Source organism: Acipenser ruthenus, chromosome 24 (assembly GCF_902713425.1).
Source record: "Acipenser ruthenus chromosome 24, fAciRut3.2 maternal haplotype, whole genome shotgun sequence".
Taxonomy (NCBI): domain Eukaryota; kingdom Metazoa; phylum Chordata; class Actinopteri; order Acipenseriformes; family Acipenseridae; genus Acipenser; species Acipenser ruthenus.
This window is the reverse complement of record NC_081212.1, coordinates 5,964,014-5,977,439: the sequence shown is the minus strand read 5'-3', so window position 1 is coordinate 5,977,439 and position 13,426 is coordinate 5,964,014. Positions and strand designations below refer to the sequence as shown.

Below are 13,426 nucleotides of genomic sequence, written 5' to 3'. Positions count from 1 at the left end.
GTTGACCGCCCTCCAAGGCCTAAATCCCATCCTGTGACTGTGCAGTTATCATTTACAGTAACTCCTCATCGAGATTCAGTATTACCTGTTGGATAACTCCGTTCAGAGCAGATATAGCAGGAGCCTGATCTGCAGAGTGTGTGCCCAACTCCGGCAGGGATAGGACTTCATTTTCCAGTGCTGAACACCCAGCACTTTTCATGAGCTCCAACGTTCATCACAGCCATGCTTTAGTTTCTGTCATTTGGGGTTAGCAATTGACAGTTCATAGCTAGACTCTCCTGAAGAAAATAATTAAAAGATGACATTAGGCCTGCAAGGAGTCACGACAGCGATGGAAACTGGCTATGTGGAGAGCCGTGCCTAATGAGGCGTCAGTTATAGTAGTTGACCGATGTCTCAAGTTAGACAGGGGTCAGTAAATATGTCACAACTAACTAACTGGTTAAAAATGTAACAGACACAAAGAGGCCCAAGTTAAACTATTTCCCTTTGATCAGTGGTATGAATACACTTACACACGCACACTCATGCACATAGCCTCAGGGTCTTCATTACTTTTAGGAGTGTGTGTGTGCGTGTGTGCGTGTGTGTGTGTGTGTGTGTCTGTGTGTGTGATGTTTTTCCTTCATTTAAACAGGAACCACAATATTTGTTGATATTTATGTAGTTGTGTTTGATTCTGGATCCAAGTGTGATTTTAGAAATAAATGCTATTATGCATCTTGCCACTTGCATAAATGTCGATTTGCGCACCTACTGAGGGCTGACTCATGAAATATATCCAAGTAAGAATGCAGTACTTCAAATGAGCTGGAAAAACTTCTGCAACATACAGTACCAAATGGCATAAAAAAAAAAATAACCTTCAAAATACAACACTAAAAGAATTTCCACCACAATGACTGATGTCCTCATTTTAACTCACTTGTATCAATGTTCTGCCACTATGGCAACTCAAAATGCAAAACATTGCGTGAGCAATAAAGACGCCAGGGCAGGCACTTTGTTCTTTTACATTTGCATTAAAAAGAGTTTAACCTTTGACATCCCAGTAAGCATTTTGCACTGTTAGTTCTGGTTATCTAGAGTTGCATTGTATTTGTCACGTTTTGTGTCATAACCAGTGTGAATTTCTGTTGAAAAAACAAAGGTCCTAAATGATTTTAATTTGCATTTAACAGAATGTTATTTTTCAAACTACAGTACTACGTATTTGGAGTGCAATATCATTCAACACCATTGTGAATTGTTTTATACGGAAATTTACCAGAATGTTGGTTTTTCTACATAAGTGGATCATTGCATTGTTTAGTACCATGTTGATTTGCTCAGTTGTGCATTACTGCAAGCTCATTAATGATTATTTTGTTAATGGAAAATGTGTATGCAGAAATAAATACATCAATTGATGCTATACCTGCATTTACCAATACGCTTCAGTAATCATAAGATTAACTGGTAGATGTCTGAAAAGCAATCTAATTCTTCCTAATTTCTGACATTTACCAATATCCTTTGGTAAAATGTCAGAAAAGCATTTTTTCTTTTATAATTTCGGGCATTTGCCACCTTATTTGGTAACCACGTTTACCGGTACATCTATATCAAGCAGCTTATTCATGCTTTGTTTTGATGGTGTTTTTCAATTAAGCAAACAAGATGCATGCATTTTCATTCATGGGTTGACTAGGGTTGAAAATACAGCCAGTTCCTTATCAGTTTGAGTTTTTTTCTTCTTCTCTTGTATTGATTGGCAGGGTGAATGGTTCAAGACCTTGAGAAACATTGCATACAGTATCTCGAGACTGCTGCAAAGTGTGCACTGTAGTTCTGCCTTTAGAAGCCACAGCTGTGTGATAACAAAGAGACTTCTGAAGCCCTCATTGAGTGATGCTATTTAGGGCCATTGCAGACGTCTGCCTGAATCAGTATCTTGACTGTTATTGTAGTCATGTGGATTGCTTCCTGAGTGACTTGTAGATACAAGTGCTGTTTGAGTTTTGTAATGCTTTTACAATCTTCTATAAAACTGTTTACAACAAGTGACAAGCCTTATTGCAGATTCCTAATATTACTGAATATGACAGGGACTGTTTATCGTGATCTGTGGTGCTAATTCTGACTCTTTTACAAAATGAAAGCGTACACATCTGGGCACCACATTTAACAAAATGTGTCCACATGAAAATAGAAAGTGCATTGCAATGACTAAGCGCTAACCACCAGTGAGAGCGGTAGGAGTTTAATCCAACTGACCAATCCAGCGCACACAATGTTTTCCTTTTAGGAAGATTTATTTTTGTTTGTTTGCTTGCTCACTTGCCAACATTACATCACATGTTCTGGTTTTAAGCAAATTTGGCTTTGTTGATGCGGCACAACCGCAAACTTTTTTAAAATCAAATAATAGAAGCAAGCTCTGCTGCATCAGTGCTGTTCTGTACTGGATATTCCCATCAGAGCTGCCTAGTCGTTCTGCATTTACATCACCGGTTATAAGGTATCCTTTTTATATTCAGGGCAGCAGTGTGGAGTAGTGGTTAGGGCTCTGGACTCTTGACCGGAGGGTTGTGGGTTCAATCCCCAGTGGGGGACACTGCTGTTGTACCCTTGAGCAAGGTACTTTACCTAGATTGCGCCAGTAAAAACCCAACTGTATAAATGGGTAATTGTATGTAAAAATAATGTGATATCTGTATAATGTGAAATAATGTATAATGTGATATCTTGTAACAATTGTAAGTCGCCCTGGATAAGGGCGTCTGCTAAGAAATAAATAATAATAATAATAATAATAATATTCAGACGCTGCCGTATTAGCACAACGCATCTTTCACTTGTCACTTCAAAGGAATCAAAACAAATGCCATGATTCTTTTTCGTCGGGTTGTCAAAAGTGTAGCAATAGAGGAAATAAAAACAAATCACTAAAACATAGAAACAAACACGGTCGCATGCCTTAAGAATGTTGCCAGATAACTGGCATTAAATCAAAGCAAAGGAAAATATTTTGAAGCCAGTTCTGGTCCCACAGCTAAAGAGAGTGACAGCGTTTTTCACAGGTCTGCAACAGCAAGGTATGATTTAACCACCTCCTGGCCAGGTAAAGCAGCTTTTTACAACTGACGGACTATCTGACGGACGTCTGCTAAGAAATAAATAATAATAATAATAATCTGGGCTGAAACCCATTTGCATATCAGCCTACGACGTGTTGATTAAAAATGTTTTCTTCTGTATAGACTTAAAGGAAAACCAACATTTAGCTCTGTCAGATACCTGATGTAAATCCAAGCAGAACAGTTATACATGAAATGAAAAAGAGGATAAATAGAGAGAGATGCTTGTACTGTCGCGCGCCTCGACGTTTTAACATCTGGTGCGTTTTCACATCAATTTGTTTTGAACCAGAGCTCACCATAGCTGGTTCGCCCTTTTCGCTGGTTAGTGTAAAATGAAAAGGAATGTTGCCTTCTTTCTTTCTGGCGGTTTTGAGGTCGCAGAGTCAAGTTGAAGCACGCTGACAGGAAACTTGTCTTAATTGCTGCATTATCTCCACCCCCACCCCCCTTTCGAAAGGCTCAGTTTAATTCTTTTTGTATTAAGAGAAAAAATTTGGCCCTAAACATCAGCATTAGAATGCAGTCTCCACGACTGACGTGCAGCTACATGCAGAGCTCCCTTTGAACTACCCTGTGCAAACAAAATGAGGTTTAGATAGATTAGCGCAAGTATTCCCATAAAAAGCTTCTCTTTTTGCCTGAAGCTTAGGCAATGCTCTTTAAAACTTTATAAAAGTAGATATCTAGTGGTACTGTCTTGGCAGCACAGCTCCATGCAAAACCATTTTGCATCACACAGATTAAAAAAAGGCTCCTGGCACACTGACTGAGGGATCGCGCAGACCTGTAATTGGAGTGCCTAGCCCTTAGTCTTCAGCAAAGTCTTTTGTTTTGATATTTATTTTATAGGTTTGATTTGTCAACTGGAGGATTGCTCCCCAAGTAATTTCACTTCCTACTGTACCATTTGAACTGTCTTTCGCAGAACACTGCCAGGTTACATTGCTGTATGCATAACTGTATATAGTAAACTGCGTTCAAGTGGAAATGTAGAAAAAGATATATATATCAAAACGTTGTGTTTGAAAAGAATTGCGGTGCACCATGTAATACAGTATGTCAAGGACATTGAGTACTGAATAAGTAATGCATTGAATTAACTTTTTTCAAGGTGTTAAATACATATTTACATAGTTTATACACATTCATTTTAGTAGACATGAATAGATATGTAAACAAATTACAAACACACACATTGGTATAATATATCTCTCATACTATTATATAGCTATGCTATTATATAGCTTAAATTATGTAATTAAGTGTGTAAAGTGTTTGCAATCTATTTAAATCATTGATTATTGGTTTCCAAATGTTAATTAACTAACTTAGTTACTAACTGATCTCTGTGCTTAGTCGTTACCTGTTGCTCTGCATTTGTGCATGAACTGAATATCTTGCTGGAGAATTTGAATAAAAAAGAATTAAAATCTAAAAGCAGCCAGCAGATAGCCCTTACTGTAGCTGTCCAGCCCAAGGGAAAATCGACTGTTTTAAAGTCTGAACCGTGGATATGTTTAACAAGTGATAGTGTATCAGATGTCGGTGCCTTTTAGGTTCCCCTGTGTTTTGCATTTCAAATTGGTATCACAGTGCAGCTGGAGAGCGGTGTCACTCTTTAAGCTTCCTCATCCACAATTATCAAAACCCTTTTGAATAAAAAGAGATTGTTTTCATTAAACAGAAGAATACACCCCCCCCCCCCCCCTCCCCCCCCCAATAAAACACACACACCCTCCATATAAAGAGTGGATGGTTTGTTCCAGTGCTGTCTGTGTCAGTATTGTATCCACTCCTGCTTCCCTGAGAACCTCTTGTCTACCTGGGCTGGCACGCTCGCCTGCAGCACCAAGATCAAAGAGGGGCTGAGTAATGTCTATTCTAGTCAGCTACACCCCTTCCTTCTGCCACTGGGCCAGCCAAGCCTCAGCCAGCTCACAGATTAACACACTTAGTCTCGCACTCACAGGAAACACATTCTCTTAAAGGCACCCTCATGCATGACTTCTCCTGAGGTGATTTCTCACTGTGTTAAAACTATGAGGAACTTAGAACTGGCATCTCAGAGCTATTTAGTCTTAATAGTTGTTTAGATTAAAAAAAAAACACTCTAAAGTTTACAAACCAGAAAAAAAACCACCACAACTTAGACATGTAAATTTGTTTCTTATTCATTTTAGTAATTGCTGTCTTTTCCTTTCAGATACAAATTTGTGCAAATAATAGTTTTGAGTAAAAAATCTTCGAGGATATAGCACTAAGTGAAGTAGACAGTTTGGGACTAAATGCGAAAGTTAAATGGATTAGCCAGAAAGTTTTGTTAACTTGACTTGGGGATCCTATTAAAAAAATAATAATAATAATATTATATATATATATATATATATATATATATATATATATATATATATATATATAAACCTTAATAATATTTTCCTTCAACTTTGCACGTGCTTCAAAATACAGTAGTTCCTTTCATAATTTTAGCCCAATAATTTTTTAGTGTAACGTTATGAAATGCTAGAAGTACCTGAATAGGTGACCTACGCAGGTCTCCCATGGTATAAAAACGTAATGGTTTGTTTATTTATTTCTTATTTTTTTGCAATTTATTTAGCTAGCAACTCTTAGCTAGTTCATTAGGTGTGTGCTGTTAATGTTATCTGTAAAACATTAGAAAAGAAAAAAGCTGGTGTGCTTTTCTAATTACAGTTCTGCTTCCTCAGATGTTATTTTTAACATCTTATGCCAGCGTTATACCAGTTAACTCACAATTGCCTTTATCAAAGGCCCCACCATGATCTTGTGTTCTTTTACAAACTTAAAAGCTGTGTTTGTGGGGTCGAACTTAAAGGAGTGCTGGCCAATGCTTTATAATCTATTTTCTTACCTTTCCATGAGGGGACCTTTTGTATAATGGATAGAGAATGTAACATTAGTAAGTTCTCCTTCTATTGTGCCTCAAGTCTTTTAGTTCTTCACTTTTTTAAAGTTAATTCGGGATTGCTAATATTTCAGACCCAACGCTATACAGCTATGGCCAAAGTTTTCTGTCATCCTGTAGAATTAACTTATTTTGCCTCAAAGTCGAAATGAAACCTGCTGAATAATGTTATGTTAACATAATGAATTACATACCGCTTTGTAGTACTATTTGATTACATGATGTTAAATAAAATATCGAAATTATGTTCATATATATTTTTATTTATTTTTTTAATTCTGTCTTAATCCTAAAATTCTTGGTGATGCAAAACTTTTGTTTGCAGTAGGTCCCATGGTCTGATTGAAACCATTGGTGTTAGAACTGTGACACATGAAACCATCCGGTACCAGAAATCAGCAGCTACCTTTCATCTACAGAGTTACCTTTTAAAATATCTGCAAATTCCAAACTGAAGCAAAAAAGATTCGAAAGATCTACAGTTACCTCCATTTCAGTGCTAATAAGAGGTATGAACAATTGACAACACTCATTTTTTTATATGCGTTGAAGGTACCTCATAAACATTCAAACATAGTGATAAAAGAAATTACAGGGATAAGTTATTCCTTTGTAAATAGTAATTACAGTAGAGTTATCTCTTGCGTAGGAAACCCCAGCAAGTAGCTCTGATTGCATTCTCTGCTGTTTTCACTGAAAACATTATTGTAGGTTTGAGATTTAGAGAGACGGGAGGTTCTTTTACAGTGTAATTTTGAGTTTGTGTAGCTTATTGAAAATGCCTGGCTGAATACTTTAAACCCTCACATGTCTGGTTCTCACAGAAACACTAGAGTTCCACTATGCTGTATACATGTATTATGGCATGTATTTTATACTCATGGAACATTTTTAAAAATCATTCACAGTTTATGGCAGTTGGTGAACTCCTGACTTCGTGTGTATTATTATTATTATTATTATTATTATTATTTATTATTATTATTTATTTCTTAGCAGACGCCCTTATCCAGGGCAACTTACTATCGCAAGCAAATACAAATACATTCAAGTGTTACAATACAAGTAATACAATAAGAGCAAGAAATACAATAATTTTTGTTCAAGTGTGACAAACCACAATTCAATAATACAGCAGATAATAGTGATAGTTACATCAGGATATGAGTAAATAGTGATAGTTACATCAGGATATGATTAAGTACAAAATACTACAGGTTAAACACTTGGCAGATTACAATATTCTGAAGTACAGGATTAAATGCAGTAAAATAGGGGGCAGATAAGAGCAAAATAAAGCACATTTAAATGAAGGGTGATAGTGTCCCAGGATACAACAGAGGAGTTCTACAGGTGCTGTTTGAAGAGGTGAGTCTTAAGGAGGCGCCGGAATGTGGTCAGGGACTGGGCAGTCCTGACATCTGTAGGAAGGTCGTTCCACCACTGCGGAGCAAGGGTGGAGAAGGAGCGGGCTCGGGAGGCAGGGGAGCGTAGCGGAGGTAGAGCCAGTCTTCTAGTGCAGGCGGAGCGGAGAGGTCGAGTGGGGGTGTAGGGAGAGATGAGGGTCTGGAGGTAGCTGGGTGCAGTCTGGTCAAGGCATCTGTAGGCTAGCACAAGAGTCTTGAACTGGATGCGAGCGGTGATCGGGAGCCAGTGGAGCGAGCGGAGTAGTGGAGTAGCGTGGGCGAAGCGAGACAGAGAGAACACCAGGCGGGCAGCAGAGTTCTGGATGAGCTGGAGCGGACGGGTGGCGGACGCAGGGAGGCCAACCAGGAGGGAGTTGCAGTAGTCTAGGCGGGAGAGTACCAGGGCCTGGACCAGGAGCTGGGTGGCATAGTTGGTGAGGAAGGGTCGGATTCTTCGGATGTTGCTCAGGAAGAATCGGCAAGTGCGTGCCAGAGTGGAGATGTGCTGGGTGTATAAGCTGGAAAGGGAGTCTAGTGCTTAACGTTCCTTTAGAAGTCATCTCTGGTGTTTTTAATCAGTAGATTGGTTACTGACAGCTGTTATTTTGTTGAAGCCCACCCTGATCCCACTCAATAGAAGGCTGTGCGCGGGACAGTTGAAGAGCTGGGTTGCTGTCACTGCTGGCAGTGCTTTCAGCTCTGCTGGGGTAGGAGTTGCAACAGGGTGGGGCTGGGGTCTTGGCCACAGTCCAGAGCTAGTTGGATGGCAAGATGCTCAGTCATGGAGATAAGTTCCAAATGAAATGGAGAAATCTGAACTGATATTTAGTGGTCATTTCAGCACAGAAACTGTTCAAAGGTAGCAGGTTGCAGCAGATTTCAGTTAAAAGTGGAACTTTGATCATCGCTGGTGAAACCGTTTTTAAGGTGGAATTTCAAACCCCTTCAAGTTGAATCACTACTATCTTAGAATAGCACACAGGGTTTAAATTGAGGGCGGTTTCTTGTAGAGAAATAGGTTTTTTGTGTAGGACTACCTCTTCTGGTTTTAGGTTTTGCTGTGTTGTTTTCAACATCTAAATATTTATTGGGGACTTGTATGCATTTCATTAAAAAACATTATCAAACATGATGTGGCGCCTTTTTTGTAAGACAGACTAAACACCAAACTTCACCTTGAATTTAACTCATTTTGCAGCATGTTCTTTACACTCACGGTGTGCAAAGACTAAACAAAACATGTACTGAAAGCCTTTCGTTAGCTGTATCAGTTGTATCCTGTGGGGTTTATTTATAAAGTGCCTGTCTGTTTCCCAGCCTTGACCGTGAATAATGTTTCTGCCCTTCCACTGGCCCTGACTTTGTGTTTAGGCTCTGCTGCAGTATCTCGAAAGGATCCTTCAAAATGGTGATTTTTGGGTGTAGTCCCAAAAAAGCTTATAATAATTATAGCATTGGCAATAAAGGTAAATTAGCTACAAGCCTGGCATAAGTGAGGAATTTGAAGTGAACCTCCATTACCAAGAGGTTAAAAATGGGTCATAGCAGTGTGCTAACACTAACCAACAACTTACCTTGTTTTGAAGTTTATCGTTTTTATTAAGAAGCACACTTTAGTGGGAAATGTTGGGTTTTGTATATCATGTTTTATATTTTATTCATTATATCATGTTTGCGTGTGTTTTTTCCCAGTTAAGTAATGAAGGGCAAGAAACATTAATAAAACAGTGTAGTAGTGCTATTAAACACCTTGCAGACTATGGTGGCCACTCACCTTTGTTGGCAATGTTATCGCAGGTAGTGAGTAGCAGTGAAATATGAAGTGCTCATGAATACCTGGATTCTGACGTATTGCTTTGATATGACTTCATTTGATGTGTTTTTGTTCCACTTCGCTGGAACTATATGCTGTACTTGAATAAAGGAACAATGACTCTCTTATCTGTCTGTGTTCCTGGACAACGAAGAACCATAAGACATGAAATATCCTTTGTTTGAAAACAAAAGCAGTCCTATTTTAGTGTAGAGCGAATATTACTGTTTTTGTAGTTAAGTTGAAATGTCCTGTACATGCTTACAAAAGCTGAAGTTAATTAAATACGGGCTGCTGTTTAGCAGACTGCACACTCTTCAGGTTGTCACAAACCTTTCAGCACATTTGAGTGATATTGTCAGGCAGACAGTCTTCTGAGGGATTCATTCAGTTTGCATTCAACACTTGGGAGAGAGTGTCTTCGACAGCACGCAAACAGATCTTCAGCAAAGTGTTCAATGATACGCACAGTAACACTGAAAGAATTCACAGCAGGCAAACGTTTAAATAAGGGCTAGATTCTCAAAGTTTTTCAGTCTAGTTTGCAAGATTTTTGTTTTCGGAAAGAATACCCAATAATGTTACCGAACCAAAAACAAACCAAAAAAAAAATGTTTTTACAGACTGTACTTGCCCATTTCCAGAGATTTTGCTTTTTGCTGTCTTGAAGGTTATTTGGGATCCACATCACTATGTTCTGATCAAGAGTTACTGATGAAGTATAACATGCTTTTATTAATCCTGAGTTGTTTTCACTGGGCTGATCCTATCCGATCTCACAAGGAGAGAGTGCTGGAGGCAGTGTCAGTGATTGGGATAGATTTCAGTGTTGTGATAGCAGCAGCCTTGTGGGTAAGATGTTTTAGTGCCTGGAGGAGCTGCTGTTGGGATCATTCCTGTGGAGATCAGAGTCTCTTCCTCTTTGATTACAGGCTCAGAGTTCTCATAACAATCTGCCTTTTAATCTGAAACCTCTCTGCTGGGTGGCAGCAGCAGTGTCCCCTTTTTCTCTCTTGAAAGCATTTATCTTTCATTTGCTAGTTTTAGAATCATCAGCAATATTATTTGTGAAGACTATTTTTGTTTTAACATAACTTCTCTTCAAATACCCATGCATATATTCTAATGTAAAACTTACTCCTGCAGACGGGACCGTGCCTTCGTGGTGTAAAAACTCTTAAGACCGCACTGAGGAAGACAGAAATGTTTTTCTAGTTGACTTCGATCATCGTTGCACTGCAATGAGGCCCATTAAAGAGACAGATTAACTTCAAATTGGATTAAGAAAGGCAGACGCAAGTTGTCTTCGGCTGTTAAACTTGGCCAAGATTTTTTTAATTGTATCAATGTCCTTCTCAGTCCCTTATCCATTTGCAATAATTCATTGAAAACCACATGCTCCAAGTTTTTAGGAGCTGTCCTCTAGAAAACCGAGCCATAACCTATAGTACTGTATGATACCTTGTATACAGCTCTGGCCAAAAGTTTTGCATCCCCCTATATAATTAAAAAAATGTGCTTCTTAAAGTTGAATGAAACATGCTGAATAATATTACATTAACATATTTGAATTACATACCGCTTTGTAGTTTTCCGTGTACTAAACAAAAAACGGACACATTTAAAAATCTGACATTTCAAAATCTAACATGAAATACTGTACTTTTTATTATAGCTTCCAATAGAATTTTGCAATATAATTTTGATGTTAAATAAAAATAAATTGTTCATAGTTGTTGTTGTTTTTTTAATTATGTCTCAACCCTAAAATTGTAGGTGATGCAAAACCTTTGCCAATAGCTGTACACCCTGTGTCCAAACACCTGTCCTAGCACCAAAACATTTTAATAATACTGGGTATTATTAAAATATTCAGCTAATTTATTTTTTCCCCTTGTATGTGCTGGTTTGCTCTAAAAAGTAGTTAGAGTACAATATTTTTTTTCCAAATTTAATAATAGTGATATAAAGAGTAAGTAGCGGAGTTGCGAAAAATATAGCGTTACACGTGTTGCTACAACTGTTTACTTACCTGTAATTTTTATTTTCATTGTTAACATCCTGACAACTTTTTACACTTATAAATTTAAAGTCTGTTTCAAAGCGCTTTTCAAAATGTCCGCTCTTGTGCACTGATAGTGTCAGGATTATTGCCCACACTGTCAAACAGGTAACACAGCAATAACGATCCATGATGTGGTATGGAACAGAAAAGCCAGAGCACATGCTGTCAGTACACAGCAGGAGCAGCCCGTTCAGACGACGCGCTGTACTGCCCTGTGCTGGGATGGAACATTGTACAAACGAGGCAGTAAAGGATTACGCCACTCTGCCCCTGTGTAACACTGTCTGTCTTTATCACAAAGAAGATATTAAAATGACTGGGCTATCACAGCACTGTACATGAATACAAGGTCATTCTACTGCAAAGCAGGCTGCCAGACTTGCCAGATCATTTTGATGTCAAGGTTAGAGACTGTAATAAGTAAAAAGCTGAATAGAAGGTGGAGTGCCCTATTCACAACTGGAAATATTTCTCATTATGGCTGTCAGCCATGTCTGTCCTGAAATACACCAAAGATTAAACAATTCCCCTTTCTCTACCACTCCAATGTCTATTTTGTAAACAATCTTCAAACCCCATTAAAGTGCGTCATCAACAGTCCCTGGTACTTTCCTGGAATCAGAGCTGCCTTATTAGGAGCAAAAGAAGCCTGGTTTATCATCCAGGCTGTGGTTTCCATGAATCTGCATTATTATGACTGTTTACATCACAGCAAGACCTGACATTAGCGTACAGTGAGGAGTCCCTACCTGCTGTTGAGTGCACTCCTTTGTGATCTGCTTGACTGGAAAGCTATTAAACGTGTTTATATCTCTTGCTGATCAGAGCTGTTGGTGGGCTCACTTACAAAGGACAGAACAATGCTCCACATCAAAGAGTAATTAGTTGATTAAATTGTGCTGGGGGGGGGGCTGCTATCTGTCCTGAATTTGAACTTGATGAATTGCCCTAAATTTGAACTTCCTCACTAACTGAAACAGGAATAGGGATTTCATTAGCTCCTATCCCCAGTGGAATCTATGCAACAAATGAGCTGGTTCAAATCTATTCTTTTAGTCAGCTGGTAGAAGTCTCCCTTGATGGGCAAGACCACACTGTTAGCTATATGGTTCTGTTCAAAGTAAACCATTCATAGCCTCATTTAAAACCAATGCTTCATAAAAAAACAATTCTGTTTTGTTTATTTCTGTGGCAGGGCGGAAGCCCGCCTTGTAAATAGTGTAGATATGTGTAAATAAATTGTTTTGAATTTAGTTTTGGCAGGGATGGGGTTAGTTCCATCACTGCCAAACTTAAATTCAAAACAATGTATTTATTTATACACTACTTACAAGTCTGGCTTCCGCTGTGCCACATTTACAAACCGGTACAACTGTCCTAGACAAACAGATGAAAGGGGCTCCAAAGGGGTTGTGGCCGCCTCTTTTCTGATGACGACCAGTCTTTAAAGACACAAGCTTTACCTGCACATGGATGACCTGTGGCACTGAAAAAGCGTTGTATTGCGATTTAGATTGTACGCTGCCCTCTCTTGTGGAGACCTGAAGATAGCCGATTTAATCAAATAAAATGAAATCTAAACATCTTGCTCATTTCGCTGTTTCCGAAAGCTTGAATCTTTACAGGATCCGGAGCTGAAATGTAAGTTTTACTATTTAAGATAACCTGATGTCACTTTATCAATGCAGAGAGAGATGCACACTTCAGCTCCAGTGGCTTAACAAGTTGTTCTCCTACCTAGATGTGCTTGTGATCTCCTGCGTGCTGCTGGATGGGCTGTGTAGGGAGGGTGTATTACAGCAACCGCGTGGCTGAAACGGTTCACACTCTGGTCTGAAGTGTTTACTGATTAATCTGCAATAATTGCTGGGTTTATACAACATTTCCTCTTGACATCATTTCTAAATCATCACCTTTTTTTTTCTTCCAAAGCAGTAATTGCCAGTGCTGCACTGCCACCTTGTGGGAAATTAGATTACAGTGCTGTTTTTGTATAAATTACACTTCTATATATATTTTGCGTGTGTGTGTGTGTGTAGCATTGGATTGGATAATGTGTGTACTTTAATCATT

At 38.7% G+C, this 13,426-nt stretch overlaps 1 protein-coding gene across 2 annotated transcripts in view; it reads left to right on the top strand.

Annotated features, from left to right (window-relative positions):
• The window catches only part of LOC131700516 (E3 ubiquitin-protein ligase RNF43-like), an 86,424-nt gene that overhangs the window by 66,876 nt on the left and 6,122 nt on the right, over nt 1–13,426 (top strand). The gene's annotated exons all lie outside the window — the stretch shown is intronic.